The following is an 8,647-nucleotide window of genomic DNA, read 5'->3' as shown; positions in this document are numbered from 1 at the left end:
ACGTCCCTCTGAGAACCCATTCTTGGTAGTATCTCACTGATGCGACGTCAATGCTGTTCGTGTCATGTTTACTCCCTCAGTATTTGCGTACTATCTTAACTTCCTCATGAAATACACTGTTCTTTGTGACATTAAGTGTACGTCATGCATATACCATTATGTAATTTTTAAAAAAAGCCATTATATAAGACAATGCAAGGTCACTTTGCCTCATAAAATATTATTTTCTGTTTCATTAAAGAGTTTTCATTACATCCTTAACAATTGATTTAATAGCTAAGCCATGATAATATCCTATGGCTATTTGTGAAATGAAATACCTGTCCACACACACACATCAGAGGCTGCAGAGAACCTAGTCTATCTACGTTATATACTGATGAAAGGCAAGCCATGATTAGGCATGTATTAATCACACACATGGTAGGCCTCTGCTACGCCAATCTTGCCACTGTGTGTTTTGTTCGACCGTTACACGCATTATAGCAGTACACAAAGACCGCTTGATATAGTTTGGCCTTCATTGTGCATGTCAAACCCAAATAGCTCCCACATAAAGGTTAGACCACGATGCTAAAGCCAAAAAATAAGACAGGTTAAAAATGAACTTTTTGAAATATGCGTATGTTGACGATGTTGGGGAAAAATCGATGTCTCATCAAACATAAACATGATGTAATTTTTGTTGTTGCGCTTTTGTATTTTGCTTTTTAGTAACTGAAAATATTAGTTCTCCGTACACACGCGAATACGCTGTCAACAATATTGTAGATGCTGTATATCATATATTGTGAAATATATAATATATGTTGAAAAAGTGTCAATGCAAATTGGGTTTATACTATATAATAGCATTCCACCATCATCATCATCATCATCATCATCATCATCATCATCACCAACATCATCATCATCTTATTACTTTCTCGGGTTTGTCATGTGGGATCAAGGTCCAGGAAGACGATGATCAGTTGTTTATTTTATAGGAATGCGCTCACAATTTCGCGAACACTTGGTTTGTTTGCTTGTTTGTTTGTTTGTTTAACGCTGAACTCAGCTCAGCCGTATTCCAACCATATAACAGCGGTATGTAAATCATCGGGTCTGGACCAGACAACTCACTTGACATCATGAACATCGATGCACGCAAATCTGAACACCTGGTATCACCACTATTTAATTGTGATTCATAGAAACAGGACCCATGAAGATCGGGGTTAGAATAGTCTTCAGCAACCTATGCTTGCCGTTAGAGGAGATTATGCTTATCGTATAAGAGACGACTGACGGGATCGGGTGGTCGGGCTCGCTGACTTGGTTGATGCATGTCATCGAATTCCAATTGCGTAGATAGATGCTCATGATGTCAATAACTGGATTGTCTGGTCCAGATTCGATTATTACAGACCGCCGGGAAATAGCTGAAGTATTGCACGAGTGCGGCGTTAAACAACAAACAAACAAACAATTCATAGAAACAGCTACTTCTTAAGATTATGAAAATGTTATTTCTCGCTGTATTTAGGTGACGGGAGTCGTAGGTGTTACCACAACAGTTGCATCCTCCTAACAAACCCCGGGGTAGAATAGGTCTTCAGCAACCCATGCTTGTCGTAAAAGGCGACTAACGGGATCGGGTGGTCAGGCTCGCTGACTTGGTTGATGCATGTCATCGATCCCAATTGCGTGTTAATGATGTCAATCACTGGACTGTCTGGTCCATACTCGATTATTTACAGACTTTGGTCATATAGCTGGACTATTGCTGAGTGTGGCGTAAAACAACAAACCAACCAACCAACCGTATGGTAATGATATAGCATAATCAACCAAGTCATCAAACATAACCAATCGACTATTAAGTCGATCGTGAGAGTGGTTGGTAAATATTCTAACCCTGAATCACCACAGAGGAGATGAATGATCGGATGCAATCAACATCCAGAGTTTTTTTGTAATACTCCGGGGAATCTACAAAATCTGGATTTAAAAAAAATATGATTCATAATTTGTTGTTAACATAAATCAAAGACATGTCCAGATGGGTAGAATCGAATGTTAGACTAATCACAGATTGCTACTAAATAATTTCGTACGACGCCCTGATGTAATTACATGGTCCGAGCAACAAACCCACACTGCAATTAAACTTTCTTTACCATTATTGTCTTGTAGTAATTCGACTTCGATCCTTCGTAGTGTGTTACAAAGACCACCGACGTAACGACAATAGGTCACGGAGACGCAAAACATGTCTATTTATGGCGCACAGGTGAGACGTGATGGATAGAAAAAATATATAAATATTATATAAAATTAGAACACAGACAGAATTGTTTTACACCAGCACCCCTCAGGAATGCACCAATTGTATTATTTATAATGTGCATGTTAACACTATCTGTTTTCAAAGTAGGGGCGGTCGGGTAGCCTAGTGGTTAAAGCGTTCGCTCGTCACGCTGAAGACCCGGGTTCGATTCCCGACATGGGTACAATGTGTGAAGCCCATTTCTGGTGTCCCCCGCCGCGATATTGCTGGAATATTGCTAAAAGCGGCGTAAAACCGCACTCACTCACTCACTGTTTTCAAAATACTGTTCCACCATGTCTTTGGAAACTGTTCTGAGCTTGTTGTGGAGAACAAAAGTACTTTTATACAATTGCACCTTGACAATATAAACACATATTCAATATGATATAATTTGCAGATGAAGTAGCTATGTTTTCAAGTATCATATAAAGATTACCAATGTATATTAAACAGTTAGATTTACATTAAACATGACATATATTAACATGGAATGACCATATTAGCAATGCATCTATTTAAGGAAGGAAAGTATTGTTTGGAATGATGTAAATGTTTAATCAGTTTTGTGATCTGTCCCTTTAAACATTTTTCTCCTATGCTTTGTATCAATTTTGGGGTTTATTGGAGACTAAATAGAAACAGTACTTTATATGCTTATATAGTCTGGAAGTTAATTTAAGGTACCTACGTTTACTACAATATCTGAAAAACTATTGGACTTACTCCAGTCAAAGTTGGTATGAGATTTTTAAACAGTCATACATAACTGGATATTACATTTAAAGACAATCGGTGCATCAATACAAAATCTGTCCAGTTAGCTATCACTATATTTCATCAACAACCAGACCTGTTCGTCACGGGTGGAACGAGCATTCATTGTAACAGCCATCTGCATAATGCTACCCCTGCATCACAGGGCCATATGACATAGTTGAACCAATCAACTCAACCCGAAAGGTTGCACGGGAATCACGTACGCACGAATACGGTGTTAGCGTTGGGCGTCTCAAGCAGTTATTTTATGATATTTATCCAATCATTTTTGCATTTTTTTTCAGGTCAGTGTTATTGACTTGAATGTATCATTCCTTGCCACATTATTATGTAGGACTTAGTATGGCCTAGAATCACTATCTCCTACGTAGCATTTATTATCTCCTACGTAGGACTTACTGTCTCCTTCGTAGGACTTAGTATCTCCTATGTAGGGCTTACTATCTCCTACGTAGGACTTAGCATGGCCTTGAATTACTATCTCCTACGTAGGTCTTAGTATGGACTAGAATATCTACGTAGGAGATAGGAAGTCCTACGAAGGAGATAATATGTCCTACGTAGGGGATATTAAGTCCTACGTAGGAGGTACTAAGTCGTACGTAGGTGATAGTGATTCTAGGCCATACTAAGTCCTACGTAAGAGATAGTAAGTCCTACGTATCCCTACTACGCTTCCGTATCTTAAAGACACTACTTCTCATGTGATGTTAGTGATGAATGTGGACGCATAACTTTAACAATGTATATATTTCAATACATGAGAATATAAAATATCAGTTAAATAATTAAAAAGTGTCATGAAGTTGATTGCCAAGAAAACGTTACACTATGATGGTTGGTGATATGTGAATAAATGGAGATGAAGATTTAGTATATATCTGTAGTGTTAATATATGTATGTATGTATGTATGTATGTATGTATGTATGTATGTATGTATGTATGTATGTATGTATGTATGTATGTATGTATGTATGTATGTATGTATGTATGTATGTATGTGTACTTCATATGTGTGGCTATGTATATGCTTGGAAATAACACAGTCTGTTTAGAAATCACGATGTGTTTTTATTATCTGTAATGCAAACTCTTACAGATGTGTACTTTCAAAATGGAGACACCCTGTAGTTTTTTCAAACAAATCTGAAAATTAAAAATCAACTTCCTGGGTATGCAGAATACCATTTTTGGAATGTCAAAAGCCTAAATTTTACAATATCTTGGGGTATTTAAGATTTAGCCCTCCTTGATTAATGTTTAAGTTAGGAGACACAAACATATACCTTGAAATTTAAGATTATGTACTTGTTCTTTGAACGAGGTTGAAAATGAATATTATTTTTGTTAGTTTGCTAGAAATGTAATGGCGCCTCTATGACCAGCTCATAACACAAAATGATCCCGTTAGCACGTTATTCCACAAATGTGTACCACATTTAAATGAGTGATATCTTCAGCGGATGATTTATTAATATTCATCCGCAACATGAAATAGTGGTTTTATTTCGTTAAAATATATGCAATCGATGTCATAACAATTCTAAGATGTCGTTCTCAACAAGTATGCATGTATAAATATTCTTTTCGCACAATCAGTGTATAGAATACCCCTGCAAGAATGATGACGCGACTATTGTCTATCAAAGAAGTATCTACTAACTTACTTCTAAAACGACCCGTGAAGATCCGGGGTAGAAAAGGTCTTCAGCAACCCGTGCTTGTCGTAAGAGGCGACTAACGGGATCGGGTGGTCAGGCTCGCTGACTTGGTTGATGCATATCCCAATTGCGTGGATCGATGCTCATGATGTCAATCACTGGATTGTCTGGTCCAGACTCGATTATTTACAGACCGCTGTCATATAGCTGGAATATGGCTGACAAACAAACAAAGTCATACTGGATATGTGCAACGACATTCATGACATTGACAGGGAAACAGGTATTCATCTTCCATCTCCTGAAACCTCCTGATTGTCTGGTCCAGACTCGATTATTTACAGTACGCCGTCATATAACTGGAAAATTGTTGAGTGCGACGTTAAACAACAAACAAACAAACTTCTAAAACCTCAGGCCGCCTACGTCGTACAATTCGTTGTGCCAAATTACTGCGAGGGTCCGCTGATAGTGTGTTCGAATCCGATAATCTGATACTCTACACCTGTACACGTCTGTCCGATTACAATGTTTTGCCTTTCCAAACATGAAACTTACATGGTATGATACAGCTGAAGCGATTTCCTAGCAGTGAGTGAGTACGGTTTTACGCCGCTTTAAGCAATATTCCAGCAATATCACGGCGGGGGACACCAGAAATGGGCTTCACACATTGTAACCATGTCGGAAATCGAACCCGGGTCTTCGGCGTGACGAGCGAACGCTTTAACCACTAGGCTACCCGACCGCCCCTGTTCACCCGAAGAAACACAGGAACATATTGTAAAAGTATGGCTTACGTTCAAAATAAGGAATGGTAAAGGACATCAGTTTGGTCACTCAAATGTGCATCAAAGCCTGTGTGATCCTTATGGCATTCAGTGGCATTCACAAGTCTTGTCATGTTCGCTTAATATCCTTTAGTTACATAATACTTCATAAGTTCTCCATCGATTTAGCTCGTGATGGATCCTATTGATAAGGGACATTAAATAAGTTAAATAACGGACACCCCTGTGTCGCCATATCTGTCCGTGTCGGTGTACCCTCTGTTGTAGATATAAAGTACACACACCAGTCGTAACACGTCAGATGAAGACTAGTAGATGTCATGACTGAGTACCATCTATATAAACTACACATGTCCCAGACCCAGAGTAAATGTTCATAAATGATCAGTGGTTGTACTTATTGAATTATAATGAGAAATCTAAATACTTGAGAACAAAACCAATTCCCTATCCCAGTTCCTGAAGAGTTGTAGCTTCAGTTAAATGTCCACTATAATGGTCTAGTCTTTGTATAGATATTCATAGATTTCTCCAAATAACCAATAAAAACACCAATACTGCACCAATGCGAACAAACATCAAATGACACTTCATGATATTTATGGTCCTTAATAAATCGATTACCCTACAATAATTATTGGACACGAGGGAGCATTTATTTACATGCAATCACCTGAAAAGTGTGTGCGGTTCGATGCGGAAATCTAGTCGATGAAGAGGCAAGGGGATGATGGCCCTTTGGTAAATATTATCGAACAACGTCTGAAGTACCCGCGGCAGCGTCGTGCATGATGCTGGGATGTGTTTTAAACAGATCAATAGGAGCTCAAGTGTTTGAGTTCCAAGGTAAGAACGATTCGAAAATGCTGAGTCTCCGTCAAGATCATTGATTCCCTGTTTTCAGTGTGTATTGCTGCTGAATGAAGCACCACGCAGTGGACACATGTACCGAGATGCAGGAGGGAACTTCTTTCGTTACGCCCTTCATGCAGGTTAACGCATCTCCTTATACGTCGTGTTTAAGGGGAATTATAATCAGAGAAACAGCAATATTAATACCAATAGACTTCCGGACAAATGAAAGTATTCGCCCATGGCTAAAGATTAAACAAACAAGATGTTACAAGGTAGACACAATATTATGGATAACAATTTCTTTGATACTGTAAAAAGCGATGTTTCGGTACAGATCCTTATACCGTTGTCAAGCAATACTGGATGAGGGACATAGTACAGAATATATATAGTAGGTGGGGGATTAACAGAAGAGGATTAACAGTAACAACGTAAAATTGCATACATGAGTGGGATAACATGAGTATGTGTTGACAACAGAAGGATAATACTGTCACAACACGATGGACAGAGAACACATAGGTGGAAGCCAATTAAACAGGATATTAAATGATTGTTCATGAGTTCATAATAGCGGATTGGATGAAATAGCCTTGACCTCCGCCAAGTCTTCACCCACCTCAACAATTATCCACCCAATCTCGTCGACAAAGTCATCTCCTCTGTGCTCCATCCCACGCCCAGATCTGCGACCCTTAAACCCGAATCAGCCCCCTTCCGCATCACCCTCCCGTTCTTAGTAAAAAAGTCCCACATCATCAGCCGCCTCCTCAAACAGCAAGCCAATATTGACACCCACTTCACCAGCTCCAACTCCCTCAACACCCACTAAGAGCCAACGGCAGGAACACAACCAAACCCCAAGAGCCTAAAGGTGTAGACGCACCTCCACCTACTATATATATTCTGTAATATGTCCCTCATTCAGTCTTGCTTGACAACGGTATAAGGATCTATACCGAAACGCCCATTACAGTAATAAAGAAGTATTATCCATAAACTTGTGTCTACCTTGTCATCCGCCAACTTCTAAGTAATGCCTATGAAACAATTTAAACAAGAAATGGTTATTCTATGATGATCTATATGGTACGGGTATCGTAGTTGAGTCTTGAACCTTAGGTTTGTAGTGTTTCGGTGGCTGGTTTTAACCCAATAACGTTTTGATAATGTTTGTAATTGTTTGCCCAAATCCAATTTTCAATTTTTTTTTTTTTTTTTTTTTATTTATTTATTTTTTTTTTAATGTTTTTTTGTTTGTTTTTTTTTTAATGTTTTCAAACACCAGGTGGCACTATAATAAGATAATTTTCTTCTTCTTCTTCTTCTTTATTGCCCTGCAATTTACGAGCAAGGCCATGATGCCACGGAGGGGTATTCTGAAGACAAATGACATTATTAACCTGGAAAAAAAAATCAACTGGAATTCCATTAGTGAGTTTACAAGTGAACCTACCTGTATATCACACTGTAAGATATTGCATACAGCGGACCATTTGTTTAAGTCTTAAGCATCTACACCATAACACTTTTTAAACATAAAGCATGCCGGTAGTACGTAGGAAAAGAAAGTGCACATGTGTTTCTGTGACTTGCATATAGACGACGTGTCATGTCCGTGAGTGAAAACTTGATTTACGTGTCTCTTTAAATGTTCACAATGTGTACAAGCATGGCCATATTTTGTCGCCACCATCTGCAAGAGTGTCACAGTGTAAGGTAGACATCTTCGTTTAGTTCACTCCCAGCTGAGTAATGATATATTGATACAAACGCACTACTAATGCCTGTCGTATTGGCTAATAGGTAAGCTGCGCGTATATTATCAATAACAAGAACCAGTGAACATCAGAGGCGTGTATGTCTAGACTCTAATCTACAGTTTACTCGGTAGGAATAGTTGAACGGAATGTGATGTACATGTGTTACATTGCTCTTAATGTCAACCTTATTGTATGTTATATAACGTCTACGATTTTTGTCGATTATGACGCTCAGGAGTACAATAATTATAGTGGTTTTTTTACAATGTACAACCTTGTCATAAAGGTTTGTCGAAAATCAAAGAGTCAGTTTCCAGGAAGCATAGACCTCACATATCAGTGAGTGAGTTAGTTTGATTTTGCGCCGCTTTTAGCAATATCCCAGCAATATCACGGCGGGGGACTCCAGAAATGGGCTTCACACATGTACCCATGTCGGAATCGAACCCGGGTCTTCGGCGTGACGAGCGAGCGCTTTAACCACTAG

The sequence above is a fragment of the Haliotis rufescens genome, unplaced genomic scaffold (assembly GCF_023055435.1).
Source record: "Haliotis rufescens isolate VD_foot unplaced genomic scaffold, xgHalRufe1.0.p SCAF_9, whole genome shotgun sequence".
In the NCBI taxonomy this organism is placed as follows: Eukaryota; Metazoa; Mollusca; class Gastropoda; order Lepetellida; family Haliotidae; genus Haliotis; species Haliotis rufescens.
The sequence above is the reverse complement of the archived record's forward strand: the minus strand, read 5'-3'. Positions refer to the sequence as shown.